General features: G+C 43.7%; 1 long non-coding RNA gene across 1 annotated transcript in view; it reads right to left on the bottom strand.

Moving 5' to 3' along the window:
• Window positions 1-745: 745 nt before the first annotated feature.
• Window positions 746-23315, bottom strand: part of LOC120589490 (uncharacterized) — a 22913-nt gene continuing 343 nt past the window's right edge. The window contains exons 3-4 of the long non-coding RNA XR_005649500.1: window positions 22174-22175; window positions 746-937 (exon numbers count right to left, since the gene is read on the bottom strand). This is a non-coding gene — a long non-coding RNA (uncharacterized LOC120589490). The remainder of the gene's footprint in view (window positions 938-22173; window positions 22176-23315) is intronic.

The raw sequence follows: 23315 nt of genomic DNA, 5'->3' as shown, positions 1-23315 counted from the left end.
AATTGATTAGATAAACCCCAAACCAGATGGGAAATAGCTATGAGGAGTACTAGAATTTGCCCACATTACTAACATGCTGTTGTACACAGAAGTGGTTGGGAGCTGAAGCTCGAGAGACCGGTGCTTGTTTTCCAATCCCGGTTCTGTGTGACCTCAGGCAAGTCATTTAACATCTTGGATCCGTAGATTCCCCATTCGTAAAGTGCAGATGACAGCTACACTTCGTCCCTTAGGTGTTTGTGAGGTTGTTGGCTATGCAACTACTTGTGTTCACACAACAGTGAACATTCCATCGTATCCCTGAAAGTTCTGCCAACATCTGCCGTTGAGAACCTCAGGAGGAATGACTCAGCATGCGCCATGTTCCCAGAGAGCTAGGCCAACCACCCTTGCAGCCATGCATTTGCTCAGTTCCAGTTCTCCCTGGGAATGGGAATGCTGAAGTCTGCCTGGGACACAGATGGCTGTAAGTCTGCGCCTCTAGGCTGGAAGCACTGCTGCTGGCGGTACTTATGGTATTCAGGGTGTCGTTACGCCAATTCAGGTACAATGTGGTAGGATTCCATAGCCTACATACCTACCAAATTTCGACCTCTGTCTACAGTGCCTTTGTGATGGCTGCTGCCTATGCTTCTGTTGCAACAGAGTTCCCGATCCTCAGGGCCATTAGGGAAAAAACACTGGTTATACCCCGTGGCACATTCAAGCTATTCCAACATGACTTAAGCACAGAATCTATAAACCTAGTGAAGCAATCATTGCCGTCAATGATCTTCCTGTGTTCGATGATAATGATTTGAGATTCTCTGGAAGAAGAATTTTATAAATATGATCCCGGTAGAGGGGACCCCCGAATTATGTCTAGTCCTTACCAAAAACAAACAACAAACTAATCTGGATAAAGGGGGAAGAAATAAAAAATCAAAACAAAACAAAACTGAAAGACAGGTTCACAGTTTTACCCAGTGCGAAATTCTTTTTGTACAATAACTGATAGAATGGGGTTAGTTTTGTCATGACAAACCAATCCTTAGTTAAAAATATGGCAAGTCAAAATGCACTTACTAAACCTCACTAGCAAACATCATAGCTTAGCCTAGCCTACCTTAAATAGGCCCAGTGCGATTATATTTGGGTAGTATCTGCAGTAATTGCCTACCTCTTCTTCTCATCGAAAGAAGGAGACACAGTCGAGTGTTTTGCATACACGATTGGATGCGGAAACCCGAAACGCGATGTCCAAAAATCACTGCAACGCAAAGGATAACACATGTCGGCAATTGACCCCCGTGTACGTTGGGCCGTCGGGGTGCTGAGTCTCTCTATCGCTGTCCAGCACCACAAGAGATAATCATACCTCAAATAGCTAGCCAGGAAAAGAGGAAAAATCAAAATTTGAGGTACATTTTCCAATGAATGTGCATCATTTTCGCACCATCGCAAGGTCCAAAAGTCGTTAAGTCAATCGATCTTATTTCTCCGACCCTTCTGTACAATAAAACGATGAAAAGATGTCGGTTGGTAATTATGCCTCTGAGTTTGGGATAAATGTAGCATCCGCTAAAATGCACCACCTGGTAAACCCTCATTACCTAATCGGTACTGGGGCTCAAAGTCCAGTTGTGCCTGTACTTTGGGGATCCCGCTAAATATAAACAAACTACCCCCTATTCTCTGAGAGCAGTTACCAAACAGAAAATAGTCCATGAGAATCACTCAGCCTAAATACTTTGGTATTTGGTACTTTGGCTTCGCTTTAATATTCCACAGCCATAGTACCCACTGCCCTGAAATATCCCATGTGGGCACGGACACTCGGACCTTCTGAGTAAAAAATGAAAATGAAGACTTTGGCACCTACGACGGGCTTGAGGAAACAAGACCGCATGGAACTCCCTTCTTCCCACCCCGAAATGGTTGATGAAACCCAATCAAAATTAAAGGAGAGCCTTGAGATTTGAAACCTAGTATGCATGATCTATTCATAAATGTTCCTTCTTGCCACTTTGTCTCCATTGAGCAGACGAATTTGGCCATTCTAACGGTCTAAGAGTCTGGTCTGAACCTTGGAAAGAAAAGGAATGATCCTTCATGGTGGAGTTCCTCGAATTTGATGTCTAGAGCCACTCTTGAATTCCCCTGTACAGGTTTTCTATTACAGCTATAACAAACTGCCACAAACTTAGTAGCTTATAAGAACACAAACGTATTATAGTTTTGAAAGTCAGCATTCTAAAATGGGGTAGAACTCCTGTGTTCCTTTTGGCACCGTGAGAATCCATTCTCTCCCTTTGCCAGTTCCATATGCTGCCCACGTTCACTGGCTTGTAGTTCCCATCACTGCAACCTCTACTTCTGTAGTCACATCTGCTCCGCTGACTATGACACACCTATTGATCGAAAAGGTCAGTAAGCACAACATTAAAAAAAGAAAATTAATTTTTAACACATAATTTCATCAGTTCTGAGTTCGGCATACAGCACATAGCTCTTTATACATTATTACTTAAACCATTTTTTTTTGACCCTTTCAGCTGAACCCACCTTGAATGGGGCCTCCTCTGACACATGGCCCTAGAATTTGTCCATATTTCAATACAACATGCACTTTTATGAGTGTCCTTCCATCCAACTTTTCACTACGCAAACACTAGACACTCTTTTGTACTTCGGGAAATCTCCAGACCATCTACGATAGTCAGAAGTCACACGTGAACTTCTGATGCACTTGGCTCTGTGCCATATGCCAGAGGAGTGGCAATCATTGGCAACATACTGGACTCTCCTGGAAATAGATCCTAAGCCCGTTACTTTCCATTCTCGTCACAGAGATACCAATTCTGCGTTGGGTCATGGAAACAGCACCCCACAATCTTGGCACAGACACCGAGATCTCCTTACTGCATGATAGAGCCCAATGGGGCCCCACTGGCATACCCCACGTGCAGGAGACGGTTGCTTTCTCTGCCATCCCATTGTTTGACATATGCCACAAGTGCTGAAGTTGCTCATCGCTCTCCTGCAATTCTTTATTTAATGGGAAGGACATTGGATCAACCGACTGAAACGTAAAGGGAATTAGTACAGGCTATCGACACGATCGTGCATGACGGACCTTGAGCTAATTTTCTGAAAAGCATGAAACTCAAGGATCTGCACAAATGAGTGAATTTCAGACAGTTGTCTCAGCCCTGGATTCCCTTGCCAACAAGTCTTAGAATCTGAAAATTATGACAGACCCTTTGGCTATTATCGAAGTTCTGGCTGTCTGATACAAACAATGGCAGCCTCTAAAAGTCCTTATCCAAGGTTGCTTATAAAAAAGTAACGTTCTTTGAAAATTTTTGGCCTCCTAGAGGCCAAAAACATAAATCAGGTATGCAAGGCTGGTTCAACATTTGAAGATTGATTAATGTAATCCGTCACATCGAGGATGAAAGGTGGAAATAAAATACCTGATCTCACACTGGAGAGGCCCAGGAAGAGCATTGGCCCGGTTAGTGGAGACACTTTGGAATTCATGGGCCATCTAGGAGTAATGAAAAGAGAAATTGGGGCAGCCACTAAGCCCTGCACATTCTGCGCTTTGCTGCTAAAACAGCTGGGAGAGGCTCAGAGGGCATTGCCGGGGGACAATCGTCAGCTAAGCACACCCAAGCGCCGCGGTGCCATCTATGTTGATGCAATCTGTGTCATTTGTTTCTACCAGAAATCCCAATGACTTGAGACAATGCTTGGAACACCATTTGGATTGTTGGTCCCCAGAGCTGACTCTATCCTTGCTGCTGGAAACAGGGCTCTGTACCACACACGACATGCAACTGACATACAGTCTGGAAACTGTGCCAGGATGCAAACACACAATTTTGAAAGGGGAAGTGTCATTCTTAAGACATAACGGCCCACCATGCAGCCCCAAGAAGACCCAGATTAACAGAATGTGGTATGCAGGGTGATGTCTCCTCTCAATTACCTGCATGTCTTTCCTGCATACCCTGAATTATTCTCCAGCATTTAGGTTTTAGAACTTTCAATCCTATGGAAGAGTTGAGGTAATACTACAAAGAACACGTATATACCCTTTGCCTACACTGAGCAATTGTTTCAACTTTCCTATTTTTGATCCCATCACACAAACTAATTCTCTCTGTCTCTCTATCTGTCTCTCCTCTGTCTCTGTCTCTCTGTCTCTGTCTCTCTGTGTGCTGGTTCTTTCCTTCTTCTTCATGTTTTCTCTTCTTCCTTGTTTTCCCTTTTCCTCTTCCTTTTCCTTTCTTCCTCCTTTCCAGAGAGTGAGTGTTTTATCTTTCTCTTTCTCTTCTCTTTTCTTCCTTCCTTCTTTTCCTCCCTTCCTTCTTCCTTTCATTTTCTCTGATTCTTTCTTTCTTTCTTTTCAGATGAGACATAGGTAGAGCATATACATATAGAGAAGAGATTTGTTGTCTGAATCAACTTCTAAAGGTCTCACTGACATTAGGATGGATGACATCACACATGTTTAAAATTCTGCAACTTACAGCGGGAAATGATACGGGACATCTCTTGCAGAGTTCCTAGTTTATGGTTTTCTTTTTTCTTTAGTAAACCTGATTAAGTTTTCTTCCCTCCTTTCTGTGGGACAAAGGCCCTATCCCCAAATCCACATAATGACCCTGAAACTGTTCACTCATCTCCTCTGGCTTTAGATAAGGATCATCGGACCACCATGAGGGAATGGCCCTAGTCAAAGCAGGGTCCTTAGGTTCTGAGAATAAAGAGGAATTCAGGCCAAAGTTTTTTTATTCTTTCAGAAATATATCAACCCAGCCTATTCTCCTTTCCTCATTTCTTTGGTAAAACAATAGTAGAAAGTCATTCCTAGATGATTTAGATAACAACATTGTATCTTCTTTTCCTTCTGAATTGACTGGGGCAGCACTTCAGCAGAAACCCAAGATACCCGGCATGAGTGAGGCAAAAAGGGATACAGCTGCGTGAAACCTCAATAGACAGGGACGATGACCCTTCTCAGCAGGAAGCAGATACAGAAGAACAGACCTCCCATCCCTCAAAATCACTACTAAGAAGAAGCGGGTTCATGGCTCTTAGAAAAGAGTTAAGCAGGAAAGATAGATCGGGGCTTTAGGGTCTCCCTGCAAAGACACCGAGGTCGTCCTTTTGGAAAAAGACTCTGCTCATGCCCGCTCACAATTAAGCAAGAGAGAAGGCATTTTGGGGCTAAATTTAAAGCATAGCAGTAAACAAGAAGGCAGAAAATAGGGTAGGGCTTTTAGCCAGTCAATCGTACCGTGCAATGAAGACCTCAACGACCTTCAAGTCACCTGAACCCCATTACACCTTGATCATAAGGCAACGCGTATGCGCAGAAGTTCATTAAGTCCATTATAAAAGGCTGAATTCTGGGATGGAACATGCGCAGAAAGCAAAGGATGAATCACGGAGTCCTGCCAGTATTAATTGTCAATCAAGAATGCTCAGTGCTCTCAAAAAGTGCCCACCTAGAGCAAATAGGGAAGAAAACCCCGAAAGCTTGGTCACCAGGCTTTTTGAGCAACGACTCTCTTGCTCAGGTCCGCTTCCATGACTGCAAGTGGACATTCCCTTCTAACGAAACTTGTCTTCTCTACAGTATTTCCTTATCTCGCTCTATCCATTGTTCCAGACATCAAGAATGGGATGACGTGCCGGGAGAGGATCCCGCGCTCCGGTAACACTGTCATTCTTTGTACCTCGTTCCTAATCAACGATTATAAAATACACTTAGTGTCATGGTCTTCATAATCTAATATCATCTAGAAGGCATCCATACTTCGGTCCTTTTTCTCCTTACACAATAGCGATGTTTGTGAAAAGTTTATTCCAATTTTAATTTGTCTTCCATTCCTTGATTATGACATTGGAGTTAATGATGAAAGAATCTCACGATTTCTGCATCGTAATCAACGGATGATATCCTCTTTATAATCACCAAGTAATCGGAGCGTGTGTCAAAGTCATTGTTTTCTACGATCGTTTACCCAATGATTTTACATCCAAAAGAAATCTTTTTCCTCAATAAATTATTATCAAGCAGGCTAAAAAATATGGATAATTTTAACGGGAATTTTCTTGTCCATCTGTTAGTTGGCATGATTTATTCATAATGGTTTACATTTTCTGCACTTGCCATGAATCCTTCAGCTTAGATATGTTATAGGTTGGGGGGTTGTTTGTGGGTTTGTTTAGATTTTAAGGCTTTTATGTGTTTATTGGCCCTCTTTGGGCTAGGTGAGGGCTTGTTGGGAATGACAACAGAACGTCCTCTATCCACGATTGTTCGACGACACAGACGTGCCCGGAAGAGAGCTCAAGCGCGAAAGCCTGAGTAGGATGATGTGACCCACTTAATCCAGTCGAAACAGGGGCGTCTTTCTCCTGGCTGCTCCCCAAGACACACAATTGCTTCCAGTAATAATCACAAGAGATTGCTCTGAGGGCATCGTCTGACTTGAAATGCCAAGATTATTCTTTTTTTCCTTTTGTCATGAACATGGGTCTGTTTCCTGATCTATTCTTTTCCATTGACAGAGTGTCAATCCCTGTTTTAGTTGTTAAATCGATAAGCCTAGATGTTCATATATCGTAGGGGAAGACCGCTATCATGGTTATTCCCAAACGTGTTCTCTTCCGTGTACTGAATAATCTGCTCACTCATGGCAAACTTCTGTTGGCATTCATGACTATGTTTGCACTGAATGCATAGACTTATTTGTTATTTCATACCTCATTCTTAAGGAGTATATAACGCCTTCTTTTGCGTGTTGAAGTTGTATCTATTCTTTTCGCAAATTATCTCATGACTGACTTGCTTCTTCTATAGAGACGTGCACTTAAGGCAGCGGTCCGATTGCCACATGTAAGTAAGTTATATTGCATCAGAAATATGAAATGAAATTCGACAGGTTAACTCTACAGGACACCAAGCCATGTGCTTCGATTAGTCGCTACCCATTCTGTAAAACTCCATGCCGTATCCCTGGGCAATACCAACAGGCGTCACAATTTAATGATAACAATATCGTTGTTCTGTACCAGAGACTTTCAAGGTCATGTGGCTTGAGGATTGTTACTACCCACAGACCTGTTTTCTACAAGCAAATAGCCCATATCAGGGAATTGGCCTTTTTCAGAAGTAGCAGTTTAAGTGCCATGGCCCAGATTTTATCTAGAGATGGAGAAAGAGAAACAAAACCACACCTGAGACCGAGTTCCCTTGTGAATCTCTCTGAGGGATCAGATCTGAAAGCCAGCATCGCCGACCACAGCCCAGTTAACCTGCTGAAACACAAGAACACCTTTAGGACATTTTGGTAACTGCTCCCACGGAAGAAGTTTTCAGTGCGGAGATTTCGCTAAAGCCTATGAAGGGTGCTGAGGCCAAGAGAGCTGAATGTCCAGGGAACAGAGAAGCAGACCAGCAGACGGTCCCCAGACATAGGTAATATCTACTTTCTCTCCAGCAGCATCTCCCTTACTATTCTCAGGCCTAATGACCAAGTAACCCAAGTGCTTATTGCCAAGCCTTGGCTCATATCAACAGTTGTGATGACTCGGCACTGAAGGTCATTGTGAGGCGTGATGACACGTCTAGCTGCCTAGCCAACAGTCCCTGGGACTCAGGCAAATAGTGGGAGGGGGATGGAGGGAACTGCTCCTCTCTCTACTTGCGTTCCCTTCTAGATCATTTGCCGCTCCTGCAGGAACCAACCTGCTCATTAGTCTGGGATAGAAAATATGCACATACATCAAGACAATGTGGCATTCATTTTCTTCTGCCATCAACAAACCGTTTGAGCTGAGCAACTCCAACACTGATGTGTAATGTCAGGTTTAGGACAGTCATTTGTCCAAATTAGTAAAAATACAACGCATACAGAAGGCATTAGGGACAAGGGCAAAAGGGATGGTGATCCGATTTCCCGTCACATTCCTGTGGGATTTTGGGCAAATGCCATCAACTCTGATCCTCTTTACAAAGCAGGGAACACAACAGCAACTCCACTTTTAGGGGTTTCTGAAGATCAGATGAGACGAGACAGTTTTCCCCACTCATGTGCGGTGTGGCTCACAGCGGTATGTTACATTTCGTGGACTGTGGTCTGAAACAACAAGAATGGGATGACGTGACGGGAGAAGATTCCGCTCTCCGGTAACAGTGTCATCCTTTGTACCTCGTTCCTAATCAACGATTATAAAATACACTTAGTGTCATGGTCTTCATAATCTAATATCATCTAGAAGGAATCCAAACTTGGGTGATTTTTCTCCTTACACAATAGCGATGTTTGTGAAAAGTTTATTCCAATTTTAATTTGTCTTCCATTCTTTGATTATGACATTGGAGTTAATGATGAAAGAATCTCACGATTTCTGCATCGTAATCAACGGATGATATCCTCTTTATAATCACCAAGTAATCGGAACGTGTGTCAAAGTCATTGTTTTCTACGATCGTTTACCCAATGATTTTACATCCAAAAGAAATCTTTTTCCTCAATAAATTATTATCAAGCAGGCTAAAAATATGGATAATTTAAACGGGAATTTTCTTGTCCATCTGTTAGTTGGCATGATTTATTCATAATGGTTTACATTTTCTGCACTTGCCATGAATCCTTCAGCTTAGATATGTTATAGGTTGGGGGGTTGTTTGTGGGTTTGTTTAGATTTTAAGCCTTTAATGTGTTTATTGGCCCTCTTTGGGCTAGGTGAGGGCTTCTTGGGAATGACAACGGAACGTCCTCTATCCACGATTGTTCGACGACACAGACGTGCCCGGAAGAGAGCTCAAGCGCGAAAGCCTGAGAAGGATGATGTGACCCACTTAATCCAGTCGACACAGGGGCATCTTTCTCCTGGCTCCTCCCCAACACACACAATTGCTTCCAGTAGTAATCACAAGAGATTGTTCTGAGGGCATCGTCTGACTTGAAATGCCAAGATTATTCTTTTTTCCTTTTGTCATGAACATGGGTCTGTTTCCTGATCTATTCTTTTCCATTGACAGAGTGTCAATCCCTGTTTTAGTTGTTAAATCGATAGCCTAGATGTTCATATATCGTAGGGAAAGACCGCTATCATGGTTATTCCCAAACGTGTTCTCTTCCGTGTACTGAATAATCTGCTCCCTCATGGCAAACTTCTGTTGGCGTTGGGGAGTATGTTTGCACTGAATGAATAGACTTATTTGTTATTACATACCTCATTCTTACAGGAGTATATAACGTCTTCTTTTGCGTGTTTAAGTTGTTTCTATACTTTTCGCAAATTATCTCATGAGTGAATGGCTTCTTCTATAGAGACGTGCACTTAAGGCTGCGGTCCGATTGCCACATATAAGTAAGTTATATTGCATCAGAAACATGAAATGAAATTCGACAGGTTCACTGTACAGGACACCAAGCCATGTGCTTCCATTAGTCCCTACCCATTCTGTAAAACTCCATGCCGTATCTCTGGGCAATACCAACAGGCGTCACATTTGAATGATAACAATATCGTTGTTCTGTACCAGAGACTTTCAAGGTCATGCCGCTTGAGGATTGTTACTACCCACAGTCCTGTTTTCTACAAGCAAATAGCCCATATCAGGGAATTGGCCTTTTCCAGAAGTAGCAGTTTATCTGCCATGGCCCAGGTTTTATCTAGAGATGGAGAAAGAGAAATAAAACCCCACCTGAGACCGAGTTCCCTAGCGAATCTCTCTGAGTGATCAGATCTGAAAGCCAGCATCGCTGACCACTGGCCAGTTAACCTGTTGAAACACAAGAACACCGTTAGGACATTTTGGTAACTGCTCCCACGGGAGAAGTTTTCAGTGCGGAGATTTTGCTAAAGCCTATGAAGAGTGCTGAGGCCAAGAGAGCTGAATGTCCAGGGAACAGAGAAGCAGAGCAGCAGATGGTCCAATGACATAGGTAATATTTACTTTCTCTCCAGCAACATCTCCCTTACTATTCTCAGGCCTGATGACGAAGTAACCCAAGTGCTTGTTGCCAGGCCTTGGCTCATATCAACAGTTGTGATGACTCGGCTCTGAATGTCATTGTGAGGCGTGATGACACGTCTAGCTGGCTAACCAATCAGGCACTGGGACTCAGGCAAATAGTGGGAGGGGGAGGGATGGAACTGCTCCTCTCTCTAATTGCGTTCCCTTCTAGATCATTTGCGGCTCCTGCAGGAACCGAAGCTGCTAAGTGGTCTGGGATAGAAAACATGCACATACACCAAGACAATGTGGCATTCATTTTCTTTTGCCATCAACAAACCAATTGACCTGAGCAACTCCAACCCTGATGTGTAATGTCAGGTTTAAGACTGTCATTTGTCCAAATTACTAAAAATAGAACGCATACAGAAGGCATTAGGGACAAGGGCAAAAGGGACAGGTGATCCGATATACGGTCACATTCCTGTCGGATTTCGGGCAAATGCCATCAACTCTGATCCTCTTTACAAAGCAGGGAACACAACAGCAGCTCCACTCTTAGGGGTTTCTGAAGATCAGATGAGATGAGATAGTTTTCCCCACTCATGTGCGGTGTGGCTCACAGCGGTATGTTACATTTGGTGGACTGTGGTCTGAAAATATTAAATGTAAACTTTTGTAAATAAGCAATTCACATATGTGATACCTGTCTCCTCTCTTCTGGCTATTCTTGCTTACTCACCGTATTCAGCCACAAAGCAGAATGAACCCAGGTTCTAGCGATCAGTTTTCAGATCTTTCTTTTGAGTATGCTCACAAAGTTCTGAGAGCCAATGTGAGTCGCCTCGCTTCCTCTTGGTGCTTCAGTTATCGGGCCATGGGACTTACAGAAAGGCATTGTGATAAGCTGAATGGGAACAATTTTGGTCCTTCTTTGCTCTCTAATCCAGACCAACTTGATTCCTGTAGGAAATGCAGCAGCTCAGAATGTCTCCACGGTCTGAGTAACATTCAAATACACCTTGTCATGGCATTTACCAGATGAATTGACTAGATAAACCCCAACCTAGATGGGAAATAGCTATGAGGAGAACTAGCATTTGCCCACATTAGTAACATGCTGGTGTACACCGAAGTGGTAGGAGCAGAAGCTCGAGAGACCGGCTGCTTGTATTCCAGTCCAGGTTCTGTGTGATCTCGGGCAAGTATTTTGACCTATTGGATCCACATGTTCAGCATTTGTTAAGTGGGGATGACAGCTACACTTTCTCCCTTAGTTGTTTGTGAGGTTGTTGGCTATGCAACTGGTTGTACTCAATCATGTCTGTACATTCGATCGTATCCCTGAAAGATTTGCCAACATCTGCTGTTGAGAACCTCAGCTGGAATGAATCAGCATGCACCATGTTCTCAGAGAGCTGGGCCAACAATCCTTGCAGACATGCATTAGCTCAGTTACAGTTCTCACTGGAGCCGGATATGCTGAAGTCTGCCTGGGACACAGATTGCTGTAAGTCTGTTCCTCTAGGCTGGAGGCACTGCTGCTGGCGGTACTTATGGTTTTCAGGGAGTCGTTACCTCAACTGAGGAACAAGGTGATAAGGTTCCATATCCTACGCATGTACCAAATTTCGGCCTCTGTCTATAATGCCTTTGTGATGGCTGCTGCCTATGCATCTGTGGCAACAGAGTTCCTGATCCTAAGTGCGATCAGGGAAAACACTCGTTGTACACCGTGGCACAACAAAGCCATTCAAACATGACTTCAGCCCAGGATCCATTAAACCTAGTCAAGCACTCATTGCCGTCGATGAGCCCCTTGAGTCCGATGATAATAATTTGCGATTCTCTGGAAGAAGAATTGTATTAATATGATCAGATCTGGATAATGAGGGAAGAAATAAAAATAAAAAAATAAAAATACTGAAAGACAGATTCAGAGTTTGATCCAGTGGGAAACCCTTTTCGTAGGAAAACAGATAGGATGTGGTAAGTTTTGTCCTGACAAACCAATCCTTAGTTGAAAATATAGCAAGAGATCTGGGATAGAAAATATGCGCATACATCAAGACAATGTGGCATTCATTTTCTTCTGCCATCAACAAACCGATTGAGCTGAGCAACTCCAACCCTGATGTGTAATGTCAGGTTTAAGACTGTCATTTGTCCAAATTAGTAAAAATACAGCGCCTACAGAAGGCATTAGGGACAAGGGCAAAAGGGACAGGTGAACCGATTTCCCCTCACATTCCTGTGGGATTTCGGGCAAATGCCATCAACTCTGATCCTCTTTACAAAGCAGGGAACACAACAGCAGCTCCACTCTTAGGGGTTTCTGAAGATCAGATGAGACGAGATAGTTTTCCCCACTCATGTGCGTTGTGGCTCTCAGCGGTATGTTACATTGGTGGACTGTGGTCTGAAAATATTAAATGAAACTTTCGTAAATAAGGAATTCACATATGTGATACCTGTCTCCTCTCTTATGGCAACTCTTGCTTACTGACCCTATTCAGCCCCAAACCAGAATTAACCCAGGTGCTGGCGATCAGTGTTCAGATCTTTCCTTTGAGTATGCTCACAAAGTTCTGAGAGCCAATGTGATTCGCCTCGCTTCCGCTTGGTGCTTCAGTTATCGGGCCATGGGACTTACAGAAAGGCAGTGTGATAAGCTGAATGGGAACTATTTTGCTCCTTCTTTGCTCTCTAATCCAGACCAACTTGATACCTGTAGGAAATGCAGCAGCTCACAATGTCTCCACGGTCTGAGTAACATTCAAATACACCTTGTCATGGTATTTACCAGATGAATTGACTAGATAAACCCCAACCAAATGGGAAATAGCTATGAGGAGAACTAGCATTTGCCCACATTCGTAACACGGTGGTGTACGCAGAAGTGGTAGGAGCAGAAGCTCGAGAGACAGGCTGCTTGTATTCCAGTCCAGGTTCTGTGTGATCTCGGGCAAGTCTTTTGACCTATCGGATCCACATGTTCAGCATTTGTTAAGTGGGGATGACAGCTACACTTCCTCCCTTAGGTGTTGTGAGGTTGTTGGCTATGCAAATGCTTGTACTCAATCATGTCTGTACATTCGATCGTATCCCTGAAAGATTTGCCAACATCTGCTGTTGAGAACCTCAGTTGGAATGAATCAGCATGCACCATGTTCTCAGAGAGCTGGGCCAACAATCCTTGCAGACATGCATTAGCTCAGTTCCATTTCTCATTGGAGCCGGATATGCTGAAGTCTCCCTGGGACACAGATTGCTGTAAATCTGTGCCTCTTGGCTGGAAGCATTGCTGCTGGCGGTACTTATGGTTTTCAGGGAGTCGTTACTCCAACTGAGGTAGAAGGTGATAAGGATCCATATCCTACGCATGTACCAAATTTCGGCCTCTGTCTACAGTGCCTTTGTGATGGCTGCTGCCTATGCATCTGTGGCAACAGAGTTCCTGATCCTAAGGGCGATCAGGGAAAACACTCGTTGTACCCCGTGGCACAACAAAGCCTTTCCAACATGACTTCAGCCCAGAATCCATAAACCTAGTGAAGCACTCATTGCCGTCGATGAGTCCCTTGAGTTTGATGATAATTTGCGATTCTCTGGAAGAAGAATTTTTTTAATAAGATCAGGGTAGTGGGGAACCCCGAAGTATGTCTAGTATCTATTGAAAACAAAAAGCAAACTGATCTGGATAATTAGGGAAGAAATAAAAATAAAAAAATAAAAATACTGAAAGACAGGTTCAGAGTTTGATTCAGTGGGAAATCCTTTTCGTAGGAAAACAGATAGGATGTGGTAAGTTTTGTCCTGACAAACCAATCCTTAGTTGAAAATATAGCAACTGAAAATGCATTTAATACACCTAAACTTCTAAACATAACGGCTTAGCCTGGCCAACCTGAAATAGGCCCGGAGCGCTTACATTTGGGCTGTATCTGCAGTAACTGCGAACCTCTTCTTCTCAACAGAAACAGCAGACACAGCTGAGTGTTTTGTAGACATGACGGGACGCAGGAACCCGACACGCGATGTCCAAAAAGCCCTGCAATGCAAAGGATACTACGTATCGGCAGTTGACGGTCGTCTTCGTTGAGATATTGGGGAACCGAGGCTCTCTATCATGGCCCAGCACCACGAGAGAATGCCATAACTCATATCGCTAGCCAGGAAAAGGGGAAAATTCAAAAATCGAGGCACAGTTTCCACAGAATGTGTATCATTTTCGCAACATCGAGAGTTTAAAAGTCGTTAAGTTGAACCATCTTACATTGGGGAGCCTTCTGTACCATAAAACGAAAAAAAGATGTCAGTTGGCAATTTTGCCTCTGAGTTAGGGATCAAATTAGCATCCGCTAAAACCCACCACCTGGTAACCCCTCATTACCTATTCGGTACTGGGGCTCAAAGTCCCGTTGCGCCTGTCCTTTGGGGATCCTGCTAACTATAAACAAACTACTCCTTATAATCTGGGGGCAGTTACCAAACATAAAATAGAGAGTACATTAGTATGATTAGCCACAAGTCCTGAAGTTGTTCATCCCTCTCCGGCGGTTCTTGACTTAATGGGAAGAACTTTGTTATCAAGCGACTGAAAATAAAGGGAAATTTTACAGGTTATCGGCACCATCGTGCATGATGGAGCTTACACAAAACTTTCTAAACAGCATGAAACTCAAGGATCTGCACAACCGATTGAATTTCAGGCAGTTGTCTCAGCCCTGCATTACCTTGCCAACAAGTCCTCGAATCTGAAAATTGTGACAGATCCTTTGACCATTGCCAAAGAACTGGCCATCTGATACAACCAATGGCAGCTTCAAAAAGTCCACATCCAACGTGGCTTTCAACAAGGTAACGTTCTCTGGAAATTTTTGGCCTCCTAGACGCCAAAAACATAAATCAGGTATGCAAGGCTGCTTCAACATTTGAAGATTGATTAATGCGATCAATCACATCAAGGATAACGGGTGGAAATAGAAAACCCGATCCCAGACTGGAGGGCCCAGGAAGAGCATTGGCTTGGTTAGTGGAGACACTTGGGATTTCATCGGATTTCTAGGAGAAATGACAGGAGAAAAAGGGGCCACCACTAAGCCCTGCAAGATCTGCTCTTTCCTGCTGCAACAGATGGGAGAGGCTCAGAGGGCATTGCCGGGGGACAATCGTCAGCTAAGCACACCCAAGCGCTGCGATGACATCTATGTTGATGCCGTCTGTGTCATTTGTTTCTTCCAGAAAACCGAATGCCTTGAGACAATGCTTGGGAACACCATTTGGACTGTTGGTCCACAGAGCCAACACTTTCATTGCCACTGGAAACAGGGCTCTGATCCACACAACACGTGGACCTGACACATACTCTGGAAACTGTGCCAGGATGCAAAGACACAATTTTGAAAGGGGAAGAGTCATCCTCCAGACATAACAGCCCACCATGCAGCCCCAAGGAGACACAGATTAACAGAATGTGGTATGCAGAGTGTGCTCTCCTCTCACTTAACTGCATGTATTTCCTGCACACCCTGATTTATTCCCCAGCATTTAGGTTTTACAACTTTGAAACCTATGGAAGAGTTGAGGTAATACTACAAAGAACACCTATATACCCTTTGCCTACACTGAGCAATTGTTTCAACATTCTTATTTTTGATCCCATCACACAAACTAATTTTCTCTCTCTCTCTCTCTCTCTTTCTCTCTCTCTCTCTGTCTCTCTTTCTCTCTTCCATTTTAACTGACACAGTTATACTCTTTTAAAATTACACTGCTGTCAGTCCAAAATATTTCCCAATGGTACTAATATTGATACGGGACATCATTTGTAAATTTCTGCATCTTTTAGCGGGAAATCATACTAGATAAATCTTACAGAGTTCCTTGTTTTCTGCTTTCATTTTTTTTTTGTATTAAACCTAATTCAATTCTCTTCGCTCTATTCTGTGGGACAAATTCCTTCTCTCCCAAATCTAGATAATGACACTGAAACTGAAACTGGTAACTCACCTCCTCTGGCTTTTGATAAGGATCATTGGACCACCGAAAATTAATGGCCCTACTCAAATCAGGGTGCTTACGGAGGGGATTTGTGGCCGAAGGTTTTTTTTATTCTTGAAGAAATATATTAACCCAGCCTGTTCTCCTTTACTCACTTCTTTGGTAAAACAATAGTAGAAAGTAATACATATATGATTTAGATAACAACTTTGTATCTACTTTTCCTTGTCAAGCAACTGGGGCGGCACTTCATCAGAAACCCAAGATCCCGGCCTGACTGAGGCAGAAAGGGATAGAACTCCGTGAAACCACAATAGACAGAAATGATGACCCTTCTCAGCAGGAAGCAGATACAGAAGAAGAGATCTCCCTTCCCTCAACATCGCTACTAAGAAGGAGCGAGTTCATGGGTCTTCGAAAAGAGTTAGGCAGGAAAGTTAGATCGGGGCTTTAGGGTCTGCCTGTAAAGACACCGAGGTCGTCCTTTTGGAAGAAGGTTCTGCCCCTTCTCGCCCACAATTAAGGAAGCCAGAAGGCATTTTGGGGCTAAAGGTAACTCATAGCAGTAAACAAGAAGGCAGAAAATTGGGTACCGCTCTTAGCCAGTAAATCGCACCGTGCAATGAAGACCTCAACGACCTTCAATTTAGCTGAACTCCATTATAACATGATCATAAGGCGAAACGCGTATGCCCAGAAGTTCATTAAGGCAATTATAACAGGCTGAATTGTGGGAACGAACACGCGCAGAAAGCAAATGATGAATCACGGATTCCTGCCAGTCTTAATTGTCAATCAAGTATGCTCAGTGCTCTCAAAATGTCCCCACCTAGAGCAAATAGCGAACAAAACCCCGAAGGTTTCGTCGCCAGGCCTTCTGAGCCACGGCTCTCTTGCTCAGGCCCGCTTCCACGTCTGCTAGTGTACTTTCCCTTCTAATGAAGCTTGTCTTCTCTACAGTAATTCGTTGTCATGCTCAATCCATTGTTCCAGACATCAAGAATGGGAAAAGGTGCCGGGAGAGAATCCCCGCCCTCTGCTAACAGTGTCATCCTTTGTACCTCATTCCTAAACAAAGATTATACAATACACTTAATATCATGGTCTTCATAATCTAATATCATCTAGAACGCATCCAAACTTGGCTGCTTTTTCTCCTTACACAATCGTGATGTTTTTGAAAAGTTTATTCCAATTTGAATTTGTCAGAATCTTCTTGATTATTACATTGGAGTTAAAAATGAAAGTCTCAGAATTTCTCCATGGTTATGAACGGACGATTTCCTCTTTATAATCGCTAAGTAATCGGAGCGTGTGTAAATGCCATGATTTTCTACTATCTTTTACCCAATGATTTTGCATCAAAAGATACCATTTTCCTCAATAAATTAACATCAATAGGGCTAAAAATATGAATACTTTTAACGGGAATTTTCTTCTCCATCAGTTAGTTGGCATTGTTTTCCTCAAAATGGTGTACATTTTCTGCACTTGCCATGAATCCTTCAGTTTAGATAAACTATGGGGTGGGGGGTTGTTTGTGGGTTTGTTTAGATTTTGAGACTTTAAGTACTTTTAAACAGATGTCGTGTTCTGCACGCTATGATACAAATTAAACTGGGACCATCTAGTTTTCCAAAGGTTTTGAGCCGAGTCTTGCCATCTTCTTCTGGGGGACATCATAATGCAGACTTCTACCAACAGGCTTCTAGTTAGTAAATCATAATTTCTCCATTTTCCTGAGGATACAGAATTGAGTCTATTCATTAAAGGCCTGGGACATAGTACACAGAACATCTTGATGTATAGAGGGCAGAATCGTTACCTGAGAGTGGGGATGGCAGAGCCAAGTATTCGAAGTGCAGCTTTGGATTTCTGAAATGCCTTCTAAAAGCCCATTGCATAGACCTCAGCTTTGAAAGCTGATGTCTTCATTTGCAAGAGCCAGGCTTTGTTGAGAGAAATATGTATTATACAGAGCCCTAGATAAGCAAAGTTTAGAGCTTTGACATATGCATTTTTAGCCATACATAAGCAGGACCCAGGAGAGGCTAATGCTGGTTTCTCATCCCCAAGGTGGGAGTAGGCCCCTCATGAGCCGGGCATGACCTGGACATAGTGTCAGCATGTGCTGGCGAGCCGGCTGTGCACTACAAACTCGCCGTTGCATTCCATGTGAATGGGTTCCCTTGAATTGCACAGTGCATCGCTTGTGTAAATCTATGAAAGTGACCGTGGAAAGAGGCTTGGATAGGCAGCAGAGAGTATCGAAAGAGGATATGTGAAAAGTCGTGTATCCTGGAGCAGAATGGCAACTGGCCTGCTATTCTACTTGGACCTTTGCAAAGGAAACTTCCACTCAATGCCCCACCACAACAGGAGGAATTCAGGGGAGGTGAGGAATGACATCCTGGCATTTAGAGAAGATAGACCACGAGGGAGTGCCCTCGAGTTCACCAAGGTTTCTTTATAGCAGGAGTGATTTTCAGCTGCAGGCACTCGGAAGAGACTACATAGAAATGCTGAGAGGACTGATAACAAGACAAGGCCTGAGATCGGGAAACGATGGCGAGAACGTGCAACTATCCTGACTGAGGGCCATGGGTACAGCTATCAGCACCAACTGCAGATGCCGGTATGTGCCGAAGGCCAAGAAGGATCTGGTATAGCCATTCACCGAAGATGGAGGGAAGAAATGGCGGGCACCCAAAGACTGAGGGGGAGAAGACGGCAAAGAGGACCGATCAAACATCTTGGCTACAATCATCTGTAGCTAGACCATTTCTTGAATAAGAGAAAGATGGGGAAGAGGAGGGAGAAGCAGAGGAGGAGAAGGAAGAGGAGGAATTAAGAATCGTGCCGATTGAGGAGCGCAGGGAGAGGAAAAGAAAAGCAAGGGGAGAAGTAGAGGAGGAAGAAGATGTGGAGGGGTGAGGAAAAGGGGGTTGGGGAGGAGAAAGGAGGAAAAGAGGGAAGGCAAGAAGTGGGTACAGTGCAAGACGTATGGGAGGACAGAGCAGTCCTCATGAGGATATTGGATTTTGAATTTACACAATTTCAATGCCAAAAAATAAGTAATTATTTACACAAATGATTAAGTTTTAAACTAGAACACATTGAGTCTCCTCAATGGGCAAGGATCAATCATTTCTTCCCTAAGCTGAAATAAACTTTCATGAGTAGGTCGACGTACGTTATAGATAGGTAAGGTTAACTTGTGAGCGAGTGAGTTAATGCTTGGAAGTAGAAATCTGCTAGAAAATTACACCGTGCGCAAAACTTCTAAGCGGTGTCAAACGCTTGTATGTCCAATGGGAAGTTCCTCTTATTCTACAGCTGAACTTCATGAAATAGTTAAAGGCTATGACATGTATCACAGCTCTGCATGCCGAAAGAAAAGTGAAAAATAAGAAAAGCTGAGTTAAGTTAAAAATATGGGTTTGTAATTGCAAGATGTTTGGGAATCTTTTGTACTGAGAAGCACCATCTGACTGCACCCAATGACACAGGAACAATTCCGAGCTCACCTGTCTTATGCAGAATCCGGAAAGAAGGAAGAGAGTACACAGCAGGAAGGGGAAGGAACTGTTCTCACAGGGAGGGGCAGCTCTGTTTGGCACTGCTTTTCACAAAAGCTCCCGGTCCCAAATGGAATACCTGCTTGCTTCTTCTTCTGCTCATGGGTCCTTGATCTCGCCCTGTCCCACTAGCTCTGGGTCTTGCCGCATCAGTGTTCCTCCTTCGTGCAAAAGGTCATTCACTCAGACCACTCTTTTCTCAAGTTGGGAAATTACAAAGCCAAGGATCCTGACTACACTTGAGCTGAGAGGACTTGTTGACTTACCATAAGTTCAGAAAAGAGGTTAGGGATGAAGCCAGTTCAGGCTGCGTAGAGAGAAGGAGCTAGCCTTACTAAGAGGGCCAAGAACAGCAGAGAGTGCGGAGCAGGAGGATCTCTGTCCTGGTTCCTGATCTTTCAGTGGGCTGAATCATCACTTTATCCCTTGTTCTGGGGGTAGATGTGACCGTAAAGAGGAAGTATGAGGGTCGAATATTGGGTTCCACTCCAGTGTAAGCCAAGAGAGATGTATCAGCATAAAAACACATCAAACCCAAATGAGTAAAACATAGCTTTTATTTTAAAAGCTAAAAGAAGGGTGGATTCATTATGCATTATTTTTTTCTCGGAATTTCCAAAAGGTTGGGGAGGCATAAGCAGGTAGGTCACGTGGCTCTTTGCAAAGGCCAGCTGAACGGTGCTGTACCTTATGTCAGCATTCACAGTCACTTTGACAAATGCACATTATTTACCTACATGCCCAGTTGCCTACTGAGTAAATAGCTAGGCACATTTCTAGAGGCTTCTTTAGGTTTTATGTTTTTATCGCCACTCTTGGGTTAGGGTTAGGGTTAGGGTTAGGGTTAGGGTTAGGGTTAGGGTTAGGGCTTGTAGGTAATGACATCAGAATGTCCTTTCTCCATGATTGCTCGAGACTACAGATGTCCCCGGAAGGGAACTCAAGAGAGAAAACCTGAGAAAGATGATGTGACCCAGTTAATACTTTATCCAGGGGCCTCTTTCTCCTGGCTCCTCCCCAACACACACACTTGGTTCCAGTAGTAATCATAAGAGATTGCTCTGGGGGCATCATCTGACTGGAAATGCCAAGATTATCATTATTTTTTTCCTTTTGTCATGAACATGTGTCTGTGTCCTGATCTATTCTTTTCCATTGACATAGTGTCAATCCAAGTTTTAATTGTGAAGTCGATAGCCGAGATGTAAATATATCGTAGGGAAAGACCACTACCATTGCTATACCCAAATGGGTTCTCTTCCGTGTACTGAATAATCGGCTCATTCCTGGCAAACTTCTGTTGGCGTTGATGGCTATGATTACACTGATTGCACAGACTTATTTGTTATTTCATACTTCATTCTTAGAGGAGTATATCACAACTTCTTTCGCGTATTTAAGTTGTATCTATTCTTTTCGCAAATTATCTCATGATGGACTTGCTTATTCTATAGAGACATACACTTACGGCAACTGTCCGATTGTCATATGTAGCTAATTTACTGTGTATCAAGAATAGGAAATGAAATTGGACATGAGCACTCTAAAAGACAACAGGCCATGAGCTCGGCATTAGTCCCCTCCCGTCCTGCAAAAAACTGTGCCATATCTCGGGGAAATACCAACAGTTGTCACATTTGAATGCTAACTATATATTTCTTCTGTACCAGAGATTTGCAAGCTAATGTGGCTTGAGAATTGTGACTACTCACAGCCCCTTATCTACAAGTAAATACCCCATATCAGGGAATTGGCAGTTTCCAGAAGCAGCGGTTTAAGTGCCATGGCAAAGGTTGAATCTAGAGATGGGAAAGAGTGATAAAATCCTAACTGAGACCGAGTTCCCTTCCGACTCTCTCTGAGTGATTAGATGTTGAAGCTAGAATCGCTGACCACTGCCCAGTTGACCTGTTGAAACACAAGAACAGCATTAGGACATTTTGGTAACTACTCCCACGGGAGAAGTTTTCAGTGGGGACGGTTTGCTCAAGCCTGTGAGGAGTGCAGATGCCAAGATAGCTGAGTGTCCTGGGAACAGAGAAGCAGATGATCAGACGATACCCAGTCATCGGTAATATCTGCTTTCCCTCCAGCAGCACCTCGCTTACTATTCTAAGGGCTGATCACAAAGTAAACCAAGTGGTTGTTGCCAAGACTTGCCTCATATCAACAGGTGTGATGACTCGGCTTTGACAGCCATTGTGAGGCGTGATGACATGTCTTGTTGCCTGAACAATCAGGCTCTGGGACTCAGGAAAATAGTGGGAGGGGGAGAGAGGGAACTGGTCCTCACCCTCCTTGCCTTCACTTCTAGATAAATTGCCGCTCCTGGAAGAAGCGAGGCTTCTCAGTGGTCTGGGAGAGAAAACATGCAGATACACCAAGACATGTGGCATTTTCGTCTGCCTTCAACAAACCGATTGAGCTGAGGAACTCCAACCCTGATGTGTCATGTAAGGTTTAGGACTGTCATTTGTCCAAATTAGCAAAAATACAATCCATACAGATGACGTTAGGGACACGGGCTCAGGAGATATGTGATCCGATTTCCATTTCCAGTTCTGTGCGATCTCGGGCAAATGCCATCAACTCTGATCCTCTTTGCAAAGTAGGGATCACAACAACCACTCCACTCTTAGGAGTTTCTGAGATCAGATGAGACGAGACATTTGTCCCCCGTCATGTGCAGTTGACTCCCAGCGTTATGTTACCCTTGGTCAACTGCGTTCTGAAAATATTAAATGGAAACTTTCGGAAATAAGCAAATCACATATGTGATACTTGTCTCCTCTCTTCTATCAACTCGTGGTCACTCACCATATTCAGCCACGAACAAGAAATAACCCATGTGCTGGCGATCAGTGTTCATATCTTGCCTTTGAGTGCGGTCACAAAGTTCTGAGAGCCCTTGTGTGTTGCCCGATTCCTCTTGGTGCTCAGGCTATCAGACCCTGTTGCTTAGAGAAAGGCCGTGGAATAAGGAGAAAGGGAGTTATTTTGCTCTTCCTTTGCTCTCTAATGGGACCAACTGTGATTCCTGGAGGAAATGCAGGGGCTCAGAATGACTCCACGGTCTCAGTAACACTCAAATAAACCGTTACATGGCATTTGCCCCGTGAATCGACTAGAAAAACCCCCACCTAGATGGGAAATACCTATGAGGAGAACAGCATTTGTCCACATTAGTAACGTGCTGCTGTACACAGAGGTGGTTAGGAGCAGAAGCTCGAGAGACAGGCTGATTGTTTTCGAATCCCAGTTCTGTGTGACCTTGGGCAAGTGCTTTGACCTCTTGAATTAAAACGTTCCCCCTTCGTAAAGTGGGGATGACAGCTACACTTCCTCCCTTAGCTATTTGTGAGGTTGTTGGCTATGCAACTACTTGTGTTCAATCAAACATGAATATCCGATAGTATTCCTGAAAGTTTTGCCAACATCTGCTGTTGAGAACCTCAGCTGGAATGACTCAGCATGCGCCATGTTCCCAGAGAGCTGGACCAACCACCCTTGCAGCTATGCATTAGCTCAGTTCCAGTTCTCACTAGAGACGGAGATGCTGAAGTTTGCCTGGACACAGATGGCTGTAAATCTGGGCCTCTAGGAATGAAGCATTGCTGCTGGTGGTACTTATGGTATTCAGGGAGAAGTTACCCAACTCAGGTACAAGGTGATAAGATTCCATAGCCTACGTACGTACCAAACTTCGTCCGCTGTCTACAGTGCCTTTGTGATGGCTGCTTCCTAGGCCTCTGTTGCAAAAGAGTTCT

The sequence above is a fragment of the Pteropus medius genome, unplaced genomic scaffold (genome assembly GCF_902729225.1).
Source record: "Pteropus medius unplaced genomic scaffold, Ma_sr-lr_union100, whole genome shotgun sequence".
NCBI lineage: Eukaryota > Metazoa > Chordata > Mammalia > Chiroptera > Pteropodidae > Pteropus > Pteropus medius.
This window is presented reverse-complemented; position numbering and strand designations above follow the sequence as displayed.